Below are 25,141 nucleotides of genomic sequence, written 5' to 3'. Positions count from 1 at the left end.
ACAGACCTTTGTAATTTTCCTGAAAATTAGAACCAACTGTACCACTGAACATAAACAAAGAAATAGCTCACCATTACCCTGTTCCCTGCACTGTCACTATGCAGTCAGAAAGGTTCACATTGGTAGTAAAAGTTAAACACTTGCTCACATTGATCTTTCCCAGGGAGCAAACAAAGATGCTGAGACTTAATAGTGAATTAGTTTGCCATCTTGGTTTTAGCATACTGTTTTGCTGGGTTTTAAATATGCAAACATCAAATTACATACTTAGTTTGTAATCTCAATTTTCCATAGAGTAGGAAACGATGGACAACTTGGAGAAATACCTAAAAAGCCAGAAGCCAGCACTAATAAAGAAGTCAATATTGAAACCCAGATGATCCAACATCAATTAAAGTGAAGTGGGTTTATCAAAACAACTGTTGTATGCTCAAATTCACCAGTGAAGAAAAGAGTGGGCTTAAAAAAAAGTCATTCCTGATTATTGCATTACTATTGTTGCATGGGCAATGGCTGGAAGCCAAAAGTGATATTACTTCCAAGTTGATGACTCGCCCCAATAATGGAATTAAAGTTGCATATTTACAAGTATTCTTTTGCACTTTGATATTCTTCATCTTCAGTGAAACTGATTCAGTTAAGGATTTCCCTCATTATTTTCTTAAAGTCTTTCTTTACTCTAACTTACTCACATCACCTTCTTTGCTATTCACTCTTTCTTCTGAATATTAAGACATTTTCAGTTCTTAGGCTATGTAACAGCTGTTAGATGAAACCCTCCTATCTCAATTGAGCCTTTATTTCATCAATCTTGCTATGAATGCTTCAAACAAAGAACCTTTAGTTTTAGCATTTTCCATATTTTCTCTGTTTTGATGTTGCTTCGTGTCTGCTATTAGTAGAACTGCTAATTTAAAAAAATCTAAATAGAATGTTCTAACATATTAGACATATTTTTTAAAATAGAAAAGTAGTTACCGGATCAAAAATCCATTAAAATGGAAATAATCAAGGACAGGTGGGGCGCAGTAAATTCAGCAGTTTTATGGTTAGTGCAGAAACACACAAAAAAAAGATATTTAACAGAAAAGTAATTAAAACAAAAGTATGCTTTCCCAATTATGTGGTAAACCTGTATATAGATCAACACATCAGTAATTATTTAAGCAGAAAGAGGCTTTAAAAAAAAATGATTTCATCAAAACCCATTACAACTGGAGTTTTGTGGAGATTGTCAAATTTAGAATGGAACCAAAACATTTGAACTATTTGAAATTCATATACAGCACCAACAGTTTGTTTATATAAAAGAATGAGGGGATAAAAAATAAAACAAAAAACAATAAGAAGGTTTTCTATGGACTTGTTAGTAGCACAGTATGATCAAAATGTGAGACTCACTGGAGAGAAGAAAATTGAGAGCAAAGCAATGACATGCACAAGACCTAACTAATCTTTAATCTTCACAAAAAGAGGTACATGTCAGGATTGTAGTACGTGTCACCAGTAGTGAGTCCAGTAAGTGAATACAATCATTCAAATTAAATTACTGAGTGATCTTTAGAAAGGATTTCTGCAAAGAAAATTCTTCTTAAAAAAATTGTGGAGTGCTTTTCAAAGAAAAAAAATCGTTAAGAGAAATGAACTTCAAAAAGCATTTGATTAGGATCAGAAATAACCCCAAAAATTTGACACATTATAAATTGTAAAAAAAAATGCTGCAAAGGATTGCAGGGAGTTTGGATGAGTGAACTTCCACACTGAAAGATGCAATACAATTTGGAAACAAGCTGTACTAAAGAAAATACATCTTGAATGATAAAATGAATGATAAAAATGTGAGAACATCATGGTATCCCAATAGATTAAGTAACAATCCAAAGTGACTTTCAGTTTTTATAGCGATGTGAACATAGGCATATGAAAGATGTGAAAGGATATCCCTCAAGTGCTAGCAACAGAGTTTGAGTTTAATTTGGACAGCACAGACACATGGGCTGAAGGATCTGTTTCTGGGCTGCATTGGAACTCTCATGATATTACTCAAATTGGAGACTAGGTGGTGCTAGTTGGTAGGGTCTGGGGACGAGGGATTTGAGGGAGAGGGCGGAAGTTCTGGTAAAAACACTGTCACAAAAACAATGAGACATGGAGATTGATATGGCATCCTGAACAGACACTAAAGTAGAGTAATAACATGATTTAATTATAAAATCATTCTGTTAAGAGCAGGTCCAAATAATCTTCATGTAGGCCAAAAGAAAAAATAATGCAAGTGATTACTTAAAAAATGAAATGCAATAATTCTAATTCAGATTGATCAAGGAATCAATCCATAACACAACACAAAGCACAAAATTGAATGGGCAGCCTTTCATTCATCTTTTCCCAGGTGTATTTTTGGGATGCAATTACATTTAAATTTAATTCATTTCTACTGACAAACCAACAAGAAAGTTTAAGCATGTTCGAGGGATTCTAGCAAGAGACACAACTATGAATGGTGATTTAAAACTGCAAATCAAATCCCTTAATAGGGAAGACAAAGTTCAGACTGAAAGGGCAACATATCTACTTTCAATCAATAAACACATAACATCTGGTTTCTTGATTGCTCATATTGAAACACGAGCGACCTACAGACTGTTCCCTTCCATAACCTGAAACAGTAACCTTGACCTGTCAAATTACTTGTCAGTCCCTGATGTGATCTTATGTAGGTTAGCAGTTCTACACAGAAAGGGGGCTCAATTGCTTTATCCAGAGGGACACCTTAATGGATGTGTACAGTTTCAGACAGCTTAGTATTGACTTTTTGTCAATTTGCCCTTCCAAACCAGATTTTAGACAAGAAATCAGGAATAGATTTTAAATTTAAAATCAAAAGCAACTTTGTTGTAAAAGGAAATCATCATGAGTACATGAGTACAAAAATACCCATCATCTCCTATTTGCAATTTTCTTCTTTTAAAAAAAATCACCGTCAGAAGAATTTTATTGTGCAAAGGCCCAACAGCAATTACACACATTCAGTGGCCGAGGCCACTGATTGGCCAAAACATTTGACAACACGTTTTGCACAAATAGAAAGATTTCAATTGCATGTGTATTACCATAATAAATGGAGAAAGGTGGAAAGGATGACGTGTTATAAATATTCAGCACATCTAGTTTTGCCAAAGCAGCACAATTTCTATTGTGTGTCAATCGTTAATCAATGTTTAATTTCACATGTTGGACTTTGTCTCCAAATTAATAGTTGTGAGGTCAGACCCAAGCATAGAACTAAAATGGTTAGAGTAAAACACAAAAGTCTGCAGATATCATGAATGAAGTAAAAACACAATGCTGGAGAAACTCAGTAGATCATATTGAGATTCGCTCATCTTAAAGGGCTCAAGCCCAAAACGTTGGTTATGCATCTTTATCTTTGCTATATAAAGTACACGGTTTGACTTGATAAGTTTCTCCAGCGTTGTGTTTTTGTTTCAACTAAAATGGTTGTCCAGTGCAGTATAAGGAATTCTCAATGATCACAGGTGCCATGCTTCAGATTAGATTTGAAATGATCCCTCTTGTGCGAATAGAAAAAAATTGCCAATGTTCAATTTTAGAGAGCAGGATAGTTCTCTACCTCGCCCAGCCACAACTGTTAAATTTTCTACATTTAAAGCAGTGATAACATTTTTAAAAAACTTTCCAAAACAGTGATGTACAGGTTATACTGATCATTTTGCAGGGATACAGTATCATGGCTACCAGATACTGATCCAGTCCTCTTGTACAGGTGGCCTTTCATGAAATGTAAACCTAACCGGTGAGGACTGGTTATCTGTTTGTACAGCTAATGCATTTAAGTCTCACCCTCCCCTTGAGGCACTCAAATTAGCAATTTCAAAACCAGATGCTACAAAACTATTAGGAGTGGGCGTATGACACAATCATGGCAAAAATTAACTAATTAAATGCAGACTAGAGATTGAACAGGGACTTTCTGTTCTGCACTGGTCACTTACACAGTGCCCTAATCAAATGAGCTATTGGTAAAACAATGAAATGATACACCCTCAACTCCTTCTGAGTCAACTCAACAGTGAATTAATTAAGTGACCTCAGTGAATACATCACTCAGAGAATCTATTGTTGTATAAACAACTCCAAATTAGATACAATAACAGACAGCTGGATCAAATCATTTCCGAAGTTACCTGCTTAATACTGTTTGGACATGGTAGCTGGTAATACACCTGACAGGTTACGTTCAAATTTTCAGCCAAAAATACATCCAGCAATTTAGACTAAAGGGCTTTTTGAATTCTTTCCTGTCCTCCATTTAGTTTACTCATTAACATAGCCTTTCTAAAGATAGACTCTGACTTCAATTAACCTGCACCCCTCAGTTCCTTTCTCTCTCCTTCTTATCCATCTACAGCCTCGCACATAGCCCCTTCTTTCCAGATCCATGCTCAACCCTGTTACCCAGTTTCTTCCCCCTCCCTCACCTGGCTTCATTGACCTGGTTAGCATAATGCCTTTACAGTGTCAGTAATCAGGATTTGGGCTTAAATCGTGCACTCTCTAAGGAGTCTGTGTCTGCTTGGGTTATCCCCGAGGGCTCCGGTTTCCTCCCACTTTTCAACATCAACTGCAATACACAAAAGCACTAGAATAACTCAGCAGGTCATAAACCATCTATAGAAAGCAAAGGGTAACCAATGTTTCGGACCTCGGGTATACCTTGACGAAGGGCTTAGACATGAACATCAATTACCCTTTAATTTTCTATGGATGCTGCATGACCTGCTGAGTTTCTCAAGCAATTTTTTGCATTGCACTACAATCAAAGCATCTGGAGACTTTCCCGTTTAACTCCAATGATCATCTATCGCTTGTCAGCTCATGCCTTACCCCTCCCTCTTTATAATAGTTAACTCCTCTCTACACTCACTTCTGATGCAGGATCTCTACCCAAAATGTCATTTATCTCTTTCCTTTAGCAGATTTTGCGTGACTCACAACTGCCCTGGAGCAGTTTTTTTTGCATGGAATTCAAATGCCTACAGTCTCGGGTCTCTACCTGGTATTTACTTACTTACACAGGTGATAGCTGTCAGCCAATATCATGCACAAATTTGAGGAATTCTTTCACAAGACTCCAAAATGAATGCTAAACTGTTCAGGAATGAATATGTTCACACAAGAGTCCTAAAGACTTATGTTTATTAATAAGATCGATCCATTTGCAGGGTGATAGTACAAATTTATGGCAGAATTATTTGATTTTTCCATTATCTGAATCAACTATTGAGCTATAGTTGAGAATGAAATTGGACATGAGACAGATGTGAAAACCTTCCTGCTTAATCTTTGACAAACCTAAATTCATTTTTTTGGGTTCAAGTGACCAGTCATGGTGTGCTCGTGTCAGAGGGAAAGTACATTTATCGTAGTATTAATCAAGTTGCTTTGTTTCCTCTGAATGGTGTTGAGTTTTAATGTTTCACCATATTCCTGACATGTGCCTTATAGTGGTGGAAAGGCTTTGGGGTGTCAAGTGCAAGTATAGGTTGGTAACTTTGACTAGAGGTGTGGTTAGTCATGGAGCACCAGTCTTCAGTGCTACAGATGATGTTATTTGGTCCTCATTGAACCAAAGTTTATTGTAATTTTCCTCTGAGACACTTACTCAGGATCAAGGAGAACTTGCTTTTTGGGTTCTGAGGTGACCAAACGTGGGAACCACAAAATCTGTCACAAAGAGAACAGATGGTGGCTGATGGGATGAGTGAATGGGTAGTATTACATCACAGAAACAGACTGGCAGAAATTCACCAAGACAGTGTTATTTTAAAAACATTTAATAAGTATTAATAATAACAAATTAACTCCAACTATGTGCAAATATACCTATGTGTGTATGTGTAATACTCAAACCACTACAGCTTAGGTACAATTCTAGAAAGTCAATTCAAAGTTCAGTCTTAGGAATCCTGTGTTGAAACTCAGTCTTTTAAACTGATGTACAGAAGTAATCATGAAGGAGGAGAGAAAGAGAGAGGCTGTGTCATCAAACTGAAGAAAACTCACAAATCCTGTTGAGTTGCTTCCAAAGAAATGCCCTTTCATACAAATGAATGGCACAATTCCCTTCTTCCTTGTGTAGGGGAAACGAAACTTGTGACTTTTGCAATGTATCCAGGCATAGGTCAAATGAAATGACCATCAGAATGGTCATGATTCAAATGCAGGAATGCTCCTATTTTTTTTAAACCCAGATATGGTTAAATAATCCAAATCACCATTACAATGGTCACGATGGTTCAATGTTTCCATTGACAAAGAGAAACAGAAGTGTCCATTTCACTCAAAGTCACCCCACCTTTGTCTTACAGATCTCTGGTTGCTCATTAATTAATCTTGCTTCTTCAAGTGTCCCAATCACATGACTTCTCTCGCCATCTGTTTCTTCCTTGGATAAACAAGCATTGTTCTAGGTTCATAGTTGATAGCATTAACATTGTTTATAGTCAACTCAATGGTGCCTTTCTATCTGTGAGCTGTGAAATTTGTGAATGTTTTCTACCCTGCATCAAACCCCAAAGTAACACTCACATTAATAAAAAACAGGAGCTTGTAATAGAAGTTCATGAGGTAACAGGCTCCTTCAGCAACTTGGACAACTTGCACTTAAGATGCACGGATTCAATAGTCCAAATACTATCCCAAATGCTTCTCCTCCTCCTTATGCAATTATGGGCTAAGGATTGGTGAGATTCAATGGCATGTTTTTCCAAGGAGGTTTTGAGCACCTCCTGACACCTGATAACTAATTGTCTTGGTATATTGAGGAATATACTAGACAGATAACAGATTGTGTGATAAAAGTTTTTTTTTTGTTGATGGTCCACAGTATCATATGAATGTTCAATCTCAAACGGCTGGATCTGAGCTGTGTCATTGCTATTTAGCACAAAGGTAGCAAATATGTGCCCTTGGTGTGAAGAAAATATGGTTGTCAATTTTACAAACAAAGTCATAGACAGACACATCTGCCACAGGCAGATTGGTGAGGACAAGATTTATTAGTTAAGCTTATTACCCAAAATGTGTGTACTGTCAAAGATTTAATGAAACAAACTCAAGCTTGGCACTATATTTCTTCAACAGAAAGTAATATGACAATGAAGACTCACATTTGAAAGAAATTAAAAAGATACATATAATTGAGGAATCTGTGGACAAATGCGGCAGAATTAATGTCATGACACAAGAAGGAAACTTAAATTATTACACCAGTGCCTCCTGAGCCCAAGGTGGAGAGTGACATTACAATGACAAATTTGAGTTGCACATTGTTGTCATTTATCCTGTTAAAATCCTGAAATTCCATACTTATCACCATCGAAGAAGTACCAATGCTGTAAATGAAACTTTCATGCTGCAGATCACAGGGGAATTAAAATAAATTTAATTTCTATTTTGATGTAGTTTTAAACCATTGATTTGTTAGAATGTTTTTCTGTCTCAATACAATTTTAAGCAATTACCACATGATGACTATTTAAAAAAAACACTTTCAAAAACGTGATAAGTGATTCAACTTGCATCTTATCGAAAGCTATTTAGAGGAACCAAATTGTCAGGTTCAATTAAGTTTGCCTTAATGGGGTCACACTGGTGATCTGCAGTGACAATGTATTCAAGGATAAGAAGGAAGCAGTATTTCAAGCAAATCCCAAACCCCACATTTTCTCTGGTCAAATTTTGACAGTTTGAGTCCTATTTCTAATTTGCGTTTAAGACCTGCACTCTACACCTCCTCTAATTTTGCATTCAATGTTATATTCAATGAACAATTCAGATGAAATGCACTATGTGAACTGAACGATTGAGATTAAACAGAGCACCCTCTGAGAGGAAAGAACAGGAAATGTGTTTGCAAAAATTTCAAACTGCACTTTTGCCATCTCTTTAGGTTTATAGCCATTTGTTCTTTGCTGACTGGAAGCAACGAACTATTCAACTCTAGGAATTATTACATATTCCAATATAATTATTACTTATTCTAACATTATTCACACTGAGAAAACAATATTCTAACATTCAATTGCTGGTTGAAAAATATCTAATGTAAACTAGTCCATCTTCACCAAAAGCACTATACAATGAACCTTCTTTTATTACACTTATTGCAATAACATTCAAGAAGCTGGACACCATCCAGCACAAAGTGACCCATCTAACCAACACTCCAATCCTATCACTAAATTACTTTCTTTCATTACTGGTACACTGTGGATTCAGTGTGAACAAGAAGCAAGATGTTGTGCTGACCTATGTCAACTTATTCCAAAACAAACTCATCCTTCACTACTACTTTTTTTACATCCATGCATCTATCCAAGAGTCTTTTGAATGTCCTTACTGTACCAGCCTCAATCCTGGCAATGCATTCCAGGCACCTCCAGTGCAATAAGCCTAACTCTGATGTCTCCCATAAACTTTCCTTTACTCACCATAAAGCACACATGTCAAACTCTGGCCCGCGGCCGCGATATAATTATATTTGGCCCGCAAGATCATTTCAAAAATGTATTAGAGGTGGCCCGCCCTGCAGCGAGAACCGATATTTTTTGGTAATGTCACCCCCACCATCCTCCCCCTTCATTGCACATCCTTCCCCACCCCCTAACTAACCCCTCCCCCCTAAAACCACCCGACTTAAAAGATGGCCAGAATATTGTCAAAAAGGAATCCAGAATGGTAAAGTTCCACAAACCTTCTGCTGGGAATCCTAACAACACCCGGGCATCAGATCCACGGGACGCGGAGGGAGCAAGAGTGTTGCAGGTTGACCGTGCAAACTTTGAGAACGGGGAAAACAAAATTGTAACACGAGAAGTCTGTCGATGTCATCAGCCGGCAAGCCAGTTGGAAGGCTCCCCGCACAACCAGTCACTTCTCCCACCTGTCGAGTGGTGCGGCGGATTGGCGAGCGCCTATGATTTCCTGTCGGCACGACGGACATGGCAGGCTGCGCACGGCCCCCGCTGTTCCGCAAAGGCTGATTGGCAGCGCGCTGGGCCTGAGTGGGTGGGTAAGCAGGGGTGGGCAGAGGGTGTAGGTGAGGAGTAATGGGCAGGGGAAGTTATGGTGGTGCGAGGGGCAGTTAGAGGGAGGAATGAGTAGAAGGAGGGGTGGATAGGGAAGAGGTAAAAGGGGAGGGGCAGGGCGAGTAGGGGAGGGGTGATTAGAGGGTGAGAGACGGGTAGAGGGAGGAACAGGTTGAGGGGAGAGGCAGTAGAGGGGCGTGTATAGGATGGGGTGGGTAGAGGCAGAGCGAGTGGAGTGAGGGGTGAGTAGAGGTTGGATAAAGGACTGGTCAGGTCGAGGGATGGTGGGTCGAGGGTGAATAGAGGCCTAGAGGCTGAGGAGTGAGCAGGAAATGCTGAGTCCTGATGCAGGCCAAAATGGACACAGCTTGTGAATGCTGACTACATCTCCACAGGGACCAAATATGTTTCCCTCAGGTCAAGCACTTGAGCTACCTACTCCTGACCTGTAACATTATCCTCCTAAAGTTATATCCTAAAGTTTAACATTACATATGTTGAAAGAAGAGAAAACATGCAGATGTTGTTGAAAATTTTCAATAAATATTTAGTTCGGCCCTCGACTTAGTCCAAGTTTTTAATTTTGGCCCTCCGTGAATTTGAGTTTGACACCCCTGCCATAAAGGATGTAGTCAGATAATTGATATCTTCACCCGAGGAGAATGGTGCTGGCTATCCATCCTATCTACATCTCTTACAATTTTATATACTTCTATTTAGTCACCTCTCATCCTTGGTCAACCTTTCTTCATGAGACACATTCTCCAATCCAGGTAACATACCAGTAAATCTCCTTTGCATTCTTCCTAAAGCTTCTACATCCTTCCTGCTGTTAATCTTAAAGCTGAATCTTCTATCTATCACAACTCTGTCCGCTGTAAGAATACAAAGTACCACAGTTAATTTCTTTCTAAGCTTTATTGGTCATATTACCAGAAAGGACCTTCCTTAAGCACTCTCTCAGAGTCTTTATCAGAGAGATCTTCTCTTCCTTACATCAAGCCCAGACAGCCATTTATACAATTTGCATTACATACAATTAGTCAATTGTGGTTTATCATGAACAAACAGTTCCTTTATTTCAGCTCTGCACCTGTTTCACCACATCCAAATACTTATCAAGCATAACCACAAGCTGAGTTAAAAACATGCTTTGGAATTCTGTTACAAAGACTAAGAGGTTAAATACAGTTCAAACAGTCAAGTACAACCTTTATACAGACAGGATACATCTGTCCCTTCACCCCAAACCTGCACACGCAGCGTTGGCATTGTGATCAACCCAAAGTCCCGATTCAGCGAGCTACATTTTGTTTTCAGTTCCTTTTTTGAGCCAACTTTTAGACCAATGTCGTTCGATTGCAACATAAAGCACCTGACTGATGTCACTAGCTACAAATAGATGCAGAGTCAGCAATCAAGAATTCTTACAAATACCAAACATTTCAACGCACGATTCGGCCTGCATACAAGTGCCTCGTTTTAAGGGTTTTATGGTATATCCGGCATACAAGTTGACCCCAATTTTCTGGCTGCCTGAGGTGCCCCACTAACCGGCGTACAAGTCGATTCCAAATGCTCGTGATGTATGAGATGGGCCATTGACCACCATATATGTGACCCCATATATCATGTGGACTGATCTACTGGGTGTTGGCTGGAGGTGATTGCTATCCATTGAGGGTCTATTGACGACACAGCATGTGACAAAAATATGAAGTGAGCCTTAAGTTGAAAGTGATAGAAATGGGCAAGAAAACCAACAGCTGTGCTGCAGCAAGAAAGTCTGAGAAGGTGGTAAGAGATGGGAGGAAGAAAGAAGAAACTTAAGAAAAATACCAAAAGGCAATGTTCTTTGCGAAAAGGAATCGCTCGTTGGCCAGAGTTGGAAAATCAAATTGCAGAATGGGTATGTGAACAGAGGCAAGATTGCTACATCATTACCTGAAATAAAATAAGAATATTTGCATTGCAGTGGGCCAAGACACACCCAGACCTCAGTGATGATTTTGAGGCTACAGTCGGGTGAATTCTGGTATTATGCCACAAAACAAAACTGGAACAGAAACTACCAAAAGATCTTGATCATAAAGTTGTAAGTTTTAACCAGTTTATTATACAGAACCGGCAGAAACACCAGTTCACATTGGCAAATATCGGAAACATGGACGAAACCCCCATGAATTTTGACATGATAGGCAATAGAACAGTGGAAAGGAAAAGTGTTAAAACTGCGCAATCCAGAAATACAGGTCACGAAAGGACCAAGTTTACCGTGGTGTTATTGTGCATGGCCGTCGGGTCAAAGTTAATTTCCATGGTAATCTTCAAACACAAAATTAAACTGAAAATGAAATTCCCTGCAGATATTTTTGCACATTTTCATGAAAAAGGATGGATGGATGAAAATGGTATAAAATTATGGATAGACAACGTGTGCAACAGGTGGCCGTGCGGTTGACACAAAGAACAGAGTTTGCCAGTCTAGGATTTGCACTACGCAATACTTACATGGCGGTTATCCCGGGTGGTTTGATGTCTATATTGCAACCTCTCAATGTGTGCTTGAACAAACCATTCAAAGACCATGAGCACAAGGTTTGGAATACAGAGCAGAAAGGTCATTTACAAAAGACAGGGCAACGTGTGCTGCATCACTTGATATGCTGTGTAACTTTGTGCTCAAGGCATGGGACAAAGTTAGAAACTGTGATAAAAAGTGAGGTATCTCTGTGACATTGATGGTACGGAAGATGATTTATTGTGGGACACTGAGGACGAAGCTGAAACCACCTCATCAGATACAGACTGGGACCCATTTGATGACTGTTTAAACAGTGAGAGTATGGATGTGCTCGCTGCCATCTTTGCTTCAGACGATGATAGCGATTTTCAAGGGTGCTAATTGTGCTGTTGTTTTTAATGAAAGTATCAATGAAAATCTGTCATGGTCGGGTTTTTTTTTCAAGAGTCAACATACGCCAAATCAGTTTTTCCAGAGTTGACATACACCGGATCAGCATGGATTGGATTTTGAGCTGAATTTAATGTCTCAAAAGTATATTTGGCATACAAGTTGACCCCCATTTCTGGAGAGTTTTTTTGGTTTTCATGACTCAACTTATACGCCAAAATATATACTAACTAGCAACGTGCTCTCCATAGCACGTTGCTCTCCATTGCAGGCAAAATCTTCGCTAGGATTCTACTAAATAGAATAATACCTAGTGTCGCCGAGAATATTCTCCCAGAATCACAGTGCGGCTTTCGCGCAAACAGAGGAACCACTGACATGGTCTTTGCCCTCAGACAGCTCCAAGAAAAGTGCAGAGAACAAAACAAAGGACTCTACATCACCTTTGTTGACCTCACCAAAGCCTTCGACACCGTGAGCAGGAAAGGGCTTTGGCAAATACTAGAGCGCATCGGATGTCCCCCAAAGTTCCTCAACATGATTATCCAACTGCACGAAAACCAACAAGGTCGGGTCAGATACAGCAATGAGCTCTCTGAACCCTTCTCCATTAACAATGGCGTGAAGCAAGGCTGTGTTCTCGCACCAACCCTCTTTTCAATCTTCTTCAGCATGATGCTGAACCAAGCCATGAAAGACCCCAACAATGAAGACGCTGTTTACATCCGGTACCGCACGGATGGCAGTCTCTTCAATCTGAGGCGCCTGCAAGCTCACACCAAGACACAAGAGAAACTTGTCCGTGAACTACTCTTTGCAGATGATGCCGCTTTAGTTGCCCATTCAGAGCCAGCTCTTCAGCGCTTGACGTCCTGCTTTGTGGAAACTGCCAAAATGTTTGGCCTGGAAGTCAGCCTGAAGAAAACTGAGGTCCTCCATCAGCCAGCTCCCCACCATGACTACCAGCCCCCCCACATCTCCATCGGGCACACAAAACTCAAAACGGTCAACCAGTTTACCTATCTCGGCTGCACCATTTCATCAGATGCAAGGATCGACAATGAGATAGACAACAGACTCGCCAAGGCAAATAGCGCCTTTGGAAGACTACACAAAAGAGTCTGGAAAAACAACCAACTGAAAAACCTCACAAAGATAAGCGTATACAGAGCCGTTGTCATACCCACACTCCTGTTCGGCTCCGAATCATGGGTCCTCTACCGGCACCACCTACGGCTCCTAGAACGCTTCCACCAGCGTTGTCTCCGCTCCATCTTCAACATCCATTGGAGCGCTTACACCCCTAACGTCGAAGTACTCGAGATGGCAGAGGTCGACAGCATCGAGTCCACGCTGCTGAAGATCCAGCTGCGCTGGATGGGTCACGTCTCCAGAATGGAGGACCATCGCCTTCCCAAGATCGTGTTATATGGAGAGCTCTCCACTGGCCACCGTGACAGAGGTGCACCAAAGAAAAGGTACAAGGACTGCCTAAAGAAATCTCTTGGTGCCTGCCACATTGACCACCGCCAGTGGGCTGATAACGCCTCAAACCGTGCATCTTGGCGCCTCACAGTTTGGCGGGCAGCAACCTCCTTTGAAGAAGACCGCAGAGCCCACCTCACTGACAAAAGGCAAAGGAGGAAAAACCCAACACCCAACCCCAACCAACCAATTTTCCCTTGCAACCGCTGCAATCGTGTCTGCCTGTCCCGCATAGGACTTGTCAGCCACAAACGAGCCTGCAGCTGACGTGGACTTTTTACCCCCTCCATAAATCTTCGTCCGCGAAGCCAAGCCAAAGATACTAACTAGCAACATATAGATGCAAGGTCAGCAATTCAATAACAGCAATTCCTCAGGAGTTCATAAACCCTAATTTTCTTAGTTATCAATTATTCTACCATTAAAACTTTTCTTTTCTACTGATTGTATGTATTCAAGACATTTCATTTATATTTCCAATGAAATTTTAAATCATTGTTTCAAAGCAATTTCCACACACAGCATATTATTTGCATCACTTAGTTATATTTTATCTCTACAATGAAGTGACAAGAACTGAACATAATACTCCAAATGTAATCTAACCAGAGTTTTATAAAGGTACAACATTACATTACAACTCTTGAACTCAATCACCTGACTAATAAAAGGCAGGACCCCATATATCATCTTAACCATCCTATCAACATGCATAACAACTTGAGGGATCTATGGTCTGAGACCTCAAGATTACTTTGTTCTTCCACACTAGGCCCTTTCATGCAGTGAAAAAGCCCGATTGTAAAGGTGGAGATTTACCGACCTTATGTCAGGAGAAACTTCCATGAATCTCTGGCAGACTCCAAGTCGCCGACTACAATCCCTCTCAGGGTCATTGGTGGAGCGCTATGCTCCATCAGTCTGCTACCCATCTCCCCTCTCTCTCCCACCCACTCATCCTTCTCCCTCCATGAACCCCTCAGGGCAGGGGCAGCTGGCAGGAGCCATGGGGGCGGCCGGTGCAGGCCGTGACAGCCCCACCAACCGCTGCAGAACCTCACCAGGCCGCTTGTCAGCGACTCAAAATGCAGAAGTGCAATGGTCATCTTCCCTAACCATAATCCCACATGCAGCTCGAATCGTTCTGGGAAACACAGAGCGGTTCCAGCAGTGTGGGGGATTATGGGTGGGGAAGATCACCATTGCTCTGCCGCATATTTATGACTGGTGGCACCACGGCACTGGTCGCTCCACCTCCATGAGCTCCGGAGGTTAGGAATGCTCCATTATAGCCGGCCTCCAGGCAGAGGCCTGGCATGAAAGGACCTACTGTTAAGAAACCTGTCATTAAGCATGTACTCCACCTTCAAGTTCGACCTTCCAAAGAGCATCACTTCACATTTATTTAGATTGAACTTCACCTGTCACTTCTCCGCTCAACTTTGTATCCAGTCTATACTTTGTTGTAACAACCTTCTGCATGATCCACAACACCTACCTTTGTCTAATCTGCAAACATACTAACCTATACCCCTTCATCCAAGTCATTAATACAATTCAGTAAGTTTAAGAGTCAAGTTTCCAGAACAGCCACTAATCTCCAGGCACAATATGTTCCATCTCCAAGCGTACTTCTACTCCAAGCGTACAAGCAGAGACGGAGGAACACAGCACCAGTAGTGAAGACAGTTAAAGTATGGTCAAAGCAGGTAGATGACTGTTATGAATTGGTGGACTGCACCACATTCAAGAACTCATCCTTAGTCTTGAATGAATATGCAACATGCATCACAGACTTCATCAAGACCTGCGTGGATGAGTTTGTGCCCTCACCCACATACAAGGTGTTCCCAAACCAGAAGCCTTGGATGAATCAGAGGATTCACAACCTGCTGAGGGTGAGAGCAAGAGCATTTAAGGGCAGGGATCCATATCTCTAGAAGAAGTCCAGGTATGACTTTCAGAAGATCATCTCTGAAGCAATTCCAGAGGAAGTTAGAGACAAAGACAGATACTCAGCAGCTATGGCAGGGAGTGCAGACCATTATATCCTACAAACCGAGGGCGAACACCAAAGATGGCCACGATGCTTCATTACCGAGTGAGCTGAACACCTATGCCTACTTTGAGAAGGAGAAGCTAACAGCGCCTATGAGAATCCTTGCAAAGGCTAAGGACCACGTGATATCTGTCTCTGAGGCTGACATCAGAACATCAATCAAGAGGGTGAATTCTCGCAAGGTGCCACACCCTGATGGCAGTCCTGGCAGAGTACTGAAAATCTGGGCCAACCAACTAGCTGGAGTTTTAACAGATATTTTTAATCTTTCACTGCTGCAGTCAAAGGTTCCCACCTACTTCAAAAGGGCATCAATCATCCCAATGCCCAAGAGCAGTAGTGTGACCAGCCTCAATGACTATTGCCCAGTAACACAAACATCAACTGTGATTAAATGCTTTGAGAGGCCAGAAAGCAATGGTCTGGACCCACTGCAATTCGCCTATTGTCATAACCACTCCATTCAGCTTTAGATCACCTCAAAAACAGCAACTCATACATACGCCAGCTCTTCATTGACTACAGCACAACCTTCAACACTATTATTCCCTCAGTGCTGGTCAAGAAGCTCCAAACCTGGGCCTCTGCCCCCCCCCCCCCCCACCTCTGCAACTGGATCCTTGATTTCCTCATTGGAAGACCACAGTCAGTACAAATTGGAAATAACGTCTCCTCCTTACTGACTATCAACACAGGCGCATCTCAAGGATGCATGCTTAGCCCACTGCTTTACTCGCTATACACCCATAACTGTGTGGCCAGGCATAATTTCAATTCTATCTATAAATTTTCCGATGATACCAGTTGTTGGCAGAATCACAGATGAAAATGAAGCAACGTTCAGGAGGAGAAAGATCAACTTGTTGAGTTAACTTTGCTCTCAACATTAGTAAAATCAAAGAGATGATTGTGGATTAGGAGGAACTCGGGAGAAAGTCAGGAGAACATGATTCAGCCCTCATCAAGGGCTCATAGTGGAGAGGGTCAAGAACTTTGAATTCCTGGGTGTCAACATCTCTGAGGATCTGTCCTGGAGCCTCCATGTCAATGCAATCAGGAAGGCAGCTTACCAGAGGCTATATTTTGTGAAGTGTCTGAGGAGATTTAGTACGTCACTGAAGACTCTCAGAAAATTCTACAGGTTTACCGTAGAGAACATTCTGACTGGTGGCATCACAACCTGGCATGAAAGTGCCAATGCTTAGGACAAGAAAAAAAATTTGAGGGTTGTTCACTCAGCCTGCGACATCACAGGCACCTACAAGAGACAGTGTCTTAATAAAGCAGTCTCTATCCTCAAGGATCACCACCACCCAGGCCTTGCCCTCTTCACTCTGCTACCATCAAATTTCTGAATGATCAATGAACCAAAACCACTGCCTTACTTTGACTTTTTGTGCATTATTTTTATAAGGTGGTTTACATGAATATTTGCACGTTGATGCTGCCACAATACAATGAATTTCGTGACTTGTTCATAACAATAAATTCTGATTCTCTCCTAAGTCCTTCCTTAGAGTTCCTTCCTGGCTACCACATAATTGTCATGAATCCTTCTTGACTCTTGCTTCCTAACCTTGTATATGCTTTCTTCCTCTTATCAAGGTGTACCACCTCTCAATCATGGTTCCTTATGCAAACAAGAAGTTGGTAATTTTCTGCATTCTACTTGGCAATGACCTAAAGTTAGATGTTTTTGGTTGAAAATAGTTCATTTTTTTTTAGAACAAATGACCAGAATTAAATTCTTATAGGATCCATTGTTATTTCTATTAGATGTTGTTAAAGGAATTAAATTTAAATTAAAACTGAATATTTATCAAGTTAAATTTGTGCAAATTGCATTAGCTATAGCTAGAAAGTAGATAGCCATATCTTGGAAATCAGATGTCAATTTGGGAATGGAAAGATGGCATGATGAAGTTCGGGACTGCACACCACTTGAGAAAATAATATATAATTTATGAGAAACAATATCTGTATATTTTTGAAAATTATGGAGCCCATATTTACAAAAGCTGAATTTAAATATTTAATTGAATTTTTGATATTTTATTTCTTCTAAGCTCTTTATATATACATTACAAAATATTATAGTAATAAAACTCCTGTTGAAGAGCTCTAGTCCCTTTATTTTTTTCTTTCTTTCAGTAGAGGGTTATTATGGGATGTAAAGGGGGGGCCTGGGCAGATCTATACTTCTATCTGTTTTTTTCCTTTTTTTTTATATACCACATGTATTGGGATTTGAATTATATATTTTTAAAATGAATGAATTTATTGTGGCTTTAAATCTATAAATAAAATATTTTTAAAAAATGGTTCCTTTCTCCTGCCATCGTTCCCTGCATCAGTGGACAAACCATATTTTCATGCTAAAACCAATGGTTTTATGCTAAATAATTTAGAATGATTTATTTACTTTAATATTGTTGTTATATATTAAAGAAATATCACAAGGTTAGAAAATTATTGCTTTCAAAAAATCCAAGGTTAATTTTGTGGAATTACAAAATTATAATCTCATGATTTTAAGTTGATTTTTTTTAAAGAACAAAATGTTTATATAATCTGTCTGGCATAACTTGGAAACTCAAGTTCTAGGTCTTCTCACAGATGTAATTAAAGAGGATTATTAGAATTAGAAGGATCAAATGGCACAGTCAGAGCATCAAACCCTGTGGCAGGTTTATAAATTGTGAAAGGATATACACTGCTCACCACAGAACTCCAGTGAAAAGGACATTTCACAGCACGTGAAGGATACAGGTCAAATATTCAATTGACCAAGGGTAATGGGAAACCACAAGCATTCCTTAGCACTTTCCAATTTGGAAATCCTATATTGATGCAAAAGTTGAGTTTGTTGACTGCTATTCATTGGCGATTTCCTGACAACTCAGAATAGTGAAGATTGAACTCAAGGCCCACCCACTCAACACACCCTGGGCTGGACCTCTATAGAAACAGAAAGTGATGGATTTGAATTTAGAGGAATGGCTGTGGGAAAGGTTTAATTAATTAATATATTTTAAATTGCTCAAAAATGTTTGCTTTGTTTTTAATAGAAGAAAACTAATTGTTTGTACCAATGTTTAAGAGATTTCAATACTTTTGCTGTTGCTTTATATTTGATAGCTAGTTACAACAAGCAACTTGCTAAGCCAATTGTCAAGATATTTTTGAAGGTGCAAGTTGAAGAGGATTCACAAAAGGTAACTTCAAACTAACCACAGATTAATGGTTAGCAGACTTGGCATGCCAGAGGGCTGCAGCTTCTGGCCATTCTGTTCCAATTAAATTAGATATTTTTGCTTGAATTACATTTTAGTTTTGAGTTTATTGTTACTTAGTAATGCTTTATTTTGTTAACTCACCACTTAATCCTGACAAGGTTGAGGAGATGCACTTTGGGAGGACTAATAAGAGTAGGACATATACAATGACTAGTTGGGGCCTGGGGATTATTGAGGAACAGAAGACTCTTGCTATACATCCAGGATTTGGGATGGTAACAGCACAAATTGGATAAGGTGGTGAAGGATCAATTTAGAAGAGTTTTTTTCATAACAGAGGCTTGAAATTTCTAAGAGTTTATGGTACAACTTTATAAATCACTGGTTAATCCACAACTGGAGTACCGAGTACAGCTATGGCCGATACATTATTGGAATGACACGACTGCACAGGAGATTCACCACGTTGCCTGGAATGCAATGATCAGGAAAGTCTGGATAGACTGTGTTTATTATCCTTGAAGATAAGGAGGCTAATGTATTATAAATTGTAAGGCCACAGATAAGATTAAAAGGGGAATCTTCTCCTCATGACAGAGATGTCTAAAGCTAGAGGGCACAAGCTTGGGGTGTCTGAGAAATAATATTTTCACCCAGAAGGTGCTTACAATCCAGAACAGACCGTCTGAGAGGGTGGAGGAGGCAGGTACTTCCAACAACATTTAAGAATGAATAATTGAATTACCAAGGTATAGACCACTATGGACCAAGTGCTGGTAAATGGGAGTACCCATTTAAAGGTCAGCATAGATGTTATGAGATGAAGGGTTTGATTCTGAGTTGTATGACTTTATGAATAATTGAAACAAGTAACGTAACATTCATCATAAGCAAATTAAGTTTTTTTTCACAAACCAGAAAATGCTTTAAGAAAATCAGAAATGAAAAAGTTGAAATTTCCAGAAAATCAAATATTTAAAACTTAAGATTGAATTTTAAATTGTCCAGCACACAGTGAAATTTAAGGAAATTACATTGCCCACCAGCTTCTATGGCATCTTTGATTTCACTGTACAGTTATGCTTTTCCTTCTCAGCGCTGGGTGGGTCACGTCTCCAGAATGGAGGACCATCGCCTTCCCAAGATCGTGTTATATGGCGAGCTCTCCACTGGCCACCGTGACAGAGGTGCACCAAAGAAAAGGTACAAGGACTGCCTAAAGAAATCTCTTGGTGCCTGCCACATTGACCACCGCCAGTGGGCTGATATCGCCTCAAACCGTGCATCTTGGCGCCTCACAGTTTGGCGGGAAGCAACCTCCTTTGAAGAAGACCGCAGAGCCCACCTCACTGACAAAAGGCAAAGGAGGAAAAACCCAACACCCAACCCACCAATTTTCCCCTGCAACCGCTGCAACCGTGTCTGCCTGTCCCGCATCGGACTTGTCAGCCACAAACGAGCCTGCAGCTGACGTGGACATTTACCCCCTCTATAAATCTTCGTCCGCGAAGCCAAGCCAAAGATTTATTTTGTGGTTTAAAATGCATTCAGAAGAATTTCATTGGTATTTAAAATGTGCACATTTTCTAACCTCAGTATGTCATGAACTCTGAAACATCACTGAAACAGCACGAGTCCAGGACACTTGTGAATATTGTAGCCTACATTAATTAAATTCACATAGATTTTATTCACAAATAGTCACATCAAGTTTTCAGGTACTGTACACATTATTAATGCTTCATCCCAAGATCTCAAAAGAAATGGCTAGAAAGACAAAAATTCTCCAGATTCAGGCAAGGTTCAATTATATTGGAGAATTGTCCTATTCAAAAATGATAGGAGATAGAACACATGAAACTGCAGATCAGTTAGCTGAACATCTGCCACAGAAAACATTAGAGCAGGGAACTTAAAGATATTCAAAGCTGGTCAAAGAAAAATCAAGCTTGATCAATTTATTGGAAAATTGTTTGAAGTAGTAAGGTGCTGTGGATAAAAGAAAATCAGTGGGTGTACCAAACTTAGGGTTCCCAGAAGGTATTTGATAGTCAGTGTGGAAAATAAAAAAAATTGTGGTGTATGAGTCTACAAATTGATGTGGTCAGGAGATTGGCTGGCGAATGGGAAAAGAGCAAGCATAAATGGATCTTTTACTGATTGACCAGATATAAAACAGCATTCAACAGGGATTAGTGCTGGAACATCAGTTTTTTACATTCCATATCAATGGTTAGGATGTATGCTTTGATGATTTTATTGCTAATTGTGTTGTTTATGGTTTATATTATTATGGATATGGATAAATATGTCTTTAAAAGAGAGATTGTGGGGGTTTAGAGTACGTCACTTCACAAACAGATAGATACTAACACTTCATAAAATATATCTCAAATGCAAGAGCTTTGTTTAAGCTAGGCGTTGAGGCTCCATGTGATTTTGCACAGACAATGGAAAGAACAGAAGAAGATCCATATTGGAACAGAGTCCAGGCTCAAGTATTGATAAGATCTTTAAAAGATTAGGTTTGGAGCCTTGGGAAAGGTTTTTGGTTTTTACCAGTAGAAAGAGGAAAAAACAAACAGGATGAGAGAGAGCGAGAGAGATCAATCAGTTCTACCGTCGCAGCTGAGGCTGCAAAATGGCGAGCTGGCAGGCTTGTTTAAAACCCCCATTTTGAAGATGGGTTGTGAGTTTTGAGTTCAGCCTGTTCAAAATCCTTGTAGTCCTTACAAGAGGAAATGGCTGACTAGGGTTTTTCTCTTGAAATAAGGGAAACAAGAGGAACTCTGTGGTGACCTGGAAGAAGAGGTTATCGTTTAGAAAACCCACGATGGGGCAAGTTTCTTCAGCAAGACACTGAAGTGACTGATTGGAGAAAAACAGTTTGTTTGTGTCCAATGAGCAACAAATATCTCTCTGAATCCAACAAGAAACTTCCTGAGGGGTAATCATTTAATAAATGTTAAATTCTGTGCACAGTATAAAAATTGCCTGATACTGGTGAACTTGGAGGAGTGAGAAGTGAGACTGGACTGTGAATCAAAGAACTTTTCTGAACTTACATTGTGAGAGTATTTAGAGGTGGTTTGGGAGGAATTGTTAGAGCAGGTAGCACACAAACATTTTAAAACACAGAATCTTTGCAGGATTTTTGCAGAATGCTTTTTGCACAAAGCAACAAAGTAGCAACATACAGCTTGCCTGGGAACATATGACCTTTGCAGGCAGGAGAGATCAGTTTTGCTCTCAGAGAGGGAGAGAGTGAAACAGAGAGAGAGAGAGAGAGAGAGAGAGAGAGAGAGAGAGAGGAGTCACAGAAATCAGTTCCAGAGGGACAAGCTGGCAAATTTGATAGGCTGCCTGGTCAAAGGAAAAGGCAGGCGGTCTGAAAGGTGACCTGAAAGAAAGAGGATCATCTGCAGAACCCTGAAGGGGCAAGTTTTGTCAGCAAGACTGATCGAGAAGAAATCAGTTGCGGATGTCCTGGAAAAGGAATCTCTCTCTGAAAACCAGCAAGAACCCTCCTGAGTGGAACCATTTGCCTGTTAAATACCAAAGCCTGGTGAACTTTGTTAATGCTAACTTCTGTGCACAGTACAACAATTGCCTGCAACCAGTGAGATTGGAGTGCGATCCAAAGAACTTTTCTAATCTTAAATATACATTACACACACCTGCGCTAAGTATTAGAGGGGGGGATTAAGTAGGTTAGGTAGGTTAAGTAAATTGATAGTAATAAGTTAAATTTTAATTCTGTTTTCTTGTTCAAATATAATTAAACACTAATTTTGTTTAAGTAACCCTGTGTTGTGGTGCATATCTATTGCTGCTGGTTTTTGGGGTCCTCTGGGCTCATAACTGTTGACACAAAAAGAGATAGGAAATTAAATTACAAGGAGGTAATGAGGTAACAAAGGAATTATGGTTAGTTAAAGTAAGTGAACAAAAAAAAAAAAACAAATGCACTATTGTGTGGGAAAATGTGGAACTATCCATCTTGGCAGAAAAGATAAAGAAAGCACATTATCCAAATGGTGAGAAATTAGGATCTGGGTGTCCAATGTATGATTTGAAAAATGATGACATGCAGGTTCAGAAAGTAATTAGGAAAGTCAGGGAAGCTAAAAACAAAAATAGGTAAAATGCAAAGCCCTATCTAGAAAAATGTGTACATTATAGGCTTCCTTATTAAAGGAAGGATGCAGACTTGAAGTAATTTTAGGAGGTAGATAGAATCTTGATAACCAAGAGGATGAAAGTTATTAGATATGTAGGTGGGAACATGGAGTTAAAATTATAGTCACCAATAATCTTATTAAATGACAGAACTGGTTCAAGGGGCTGAGTGACCAACTCCTGCTCCCAATTTGTATGATCATATTTTTTTTCAATGCATATTTCCCTTTATTTCAGTAAATTTATGATCTTCAGTAAATCTGTGATTCCAGCATACAATTGAGTGAAGACATGTCAATGACAGAAGAATGGTAAGACACAAGCTCTCAAATACTTAGCGGTCAATCTCCAAGTAGAAAGCAGACACTTTTGTTCAAAAATTTTATTCATATGAAACAGTTTTTCCTTTCATAATTTTTTTTCCTCTATCAGCATTAGTATCTTTGATTTTAAATGAAGGGATTTTGGCTATCCATTTTAGATCATGTGACTTTATGACTCCATTCAATGACTCGGCTTCCACTACCATATGAGGAAGCTTCAGGGCAGAGATAGATTCTTGATAGAAGGGTGAATTCATCTTACAGTCTTGGAATCCATTAGTAGCTTTCCAGAAAGGCATTAAGATTTTACCTTTGACCTCAGCTTTATTTTCCTGTCTGCTGCCCATAACCCACGATGGTAAAAATCTAGAAGTCAGTCTTGTATTTAATGATACTGCTTTACAATCTACCCTGTCAATTCCCGCAGAATGAATTCTTTCATCGTGCACCTTTCATTCTTCTGAATTCTAGAAGACTTGGTCTCTCTCGGCAAGCAACTAGCCTAAAGTCCATGTGGCATTCTGACAAACCTCCAACCCAGAATAATGCATCAAAATGTGCTATCCAGATCTGCTTATAGTATTAGCAGAGTGGTGTAATCAGTCTTCACAAAGCTGCAATAAACTCTCATCATTTGTATTCCAGTATTCTAGTTAAATATCAAGACCATTTTTTTTTTGAGTACTTTGACCAAAAAGAGTGGAGTTGACAATAAATTGTCAACCTTTGCGCCATTTAGCTGGTCATCTTTTTCAGTGAATTCACTTTGCTTGGCTTCCAATGAGAAGACTATCCAGATGTCTTGTATTCTTCCTGCATTGTGACATGAGAAATTGTAAAAATATAAAGAGAAAGAACTATTGAGATAAACTGTCAGAGCTAGATTGCCCAGTCATTAAAGAATAAGGAAGAAACTGTAGACACTGTAGCCATCACTTATACATTTTTCTTAGAAGACTAGATGGAAAGTTAACATGATGCAAAAAAAAACAACGCTGGAGGAACACAGCTGATCAGGCTGAGACAGTGATTTAAAAAGGGATAAAATCAGATAGCTTCTAGGCTAGAAATCTTATATTAATAATTTTATTGGAACACACACTTTGCAGCATAAATTATTTACAAAGAGGACAAGATAAAAAAGAGTTTAATAAAAGACATTAAGCTTGTTAAAGTGAGGTCATATCTGAATATCTGTGTGTTCTGAAGAGGTGATAAGAATCACAAAGAGTGATTAGCACATTTGATGTAGTTAAGATGATTTTACCAAGGCATCTGACAAAATTCCAAATGTAGAGTACCAGATGGATAGATAAGTTCAAGTTTATTTATCATTCGATTGTACCAGTAAAGCCCGATGAAACAGTGTTCTTCGGTCCACAGTGCTGTTACAGGGTATATTATATTTAAAAGAGATAGACTGTGGGGGTTTAGTGTAGGTCACTTCACAAAACACATCTCATTTAAAATGCCAGAGCTTTGCTCAAGCCAGACATACAGTCTCCAAGTGCCTATGCAAAGTCCATGGAACTGCTTTGGGGAAGAACTTCAAAAGCAGGTGCAAATCAAAGACCAGGCTCAAGTTCTAAAGATCTTTTAAAGATTAGATTTTGAGCCTTGGAAGTGGTTGTTTGGTTTTTACAAGCAGAGAGAGGAAAGACCAAACAGGATTTCTCTTGGAAAGGGAGAGAAAACTGAGTTCTGCAGTGGCCTTTGAGGCTGCAACATGGAAAGCTGGCAGGCTTGTTAAAAACCCCATTTTCAAGATAGGTTGTGAGTTCTGAGTTAGCCTGTTGAAAACCCTTGTACTCCTTACAAGAGGAAATGGCCGG

General features: G+C 39.6%; 1 protein-coding gene and 1 long non-coding RNA gene across 21 annotated transcripts in view; one reads left to right on the top strand and one right to left on the bottom strand.

The window, feature by feature from the left end:
- The window catches only part of fbrsl1 (fibrosin-like 1), an 898,034-nt gene that overhangs the window by 109,281 nt on the left and 763,612 nt on the right, over positions 1 to 25,141 (bottom strand). The window lies entirely within an intron of this gene.
- Positions 18,708 to 23,940, top strand: LOC138761034 (uncharacterized). The gene is made up of 3 exons (XR_011356081.1): positions 18,708 to 18,786; positions 23,224 to 23,297; positions 23,737 to 23,940. It is a non-coding gene; the product is annotated as an uncharacterized lncRNA (long non-coding RNA).

The sequence above is a fragment of the Narcine bancroftii genome, chromosome 4 (genome assembly GCF_036971445.1).
Source record: "Narcine bancroftii isolate sNarBan1 chromosome 4, sNarBan1.hap1, whole genome shotgun sequence".
Classification (NCBI taxonomy): domain Eukaryota; kingdom Metazoa; phylum Chordata; class Chondrichthyes; order Torpediniformes; family Narcinidae; genus Narcine; species Narcine bancroftii.
The sequence above is the reverse complement of the archived record's forward strand: the minus strand, read 5'-3'. Positions and strand labels throughout refer to the sequence as shown.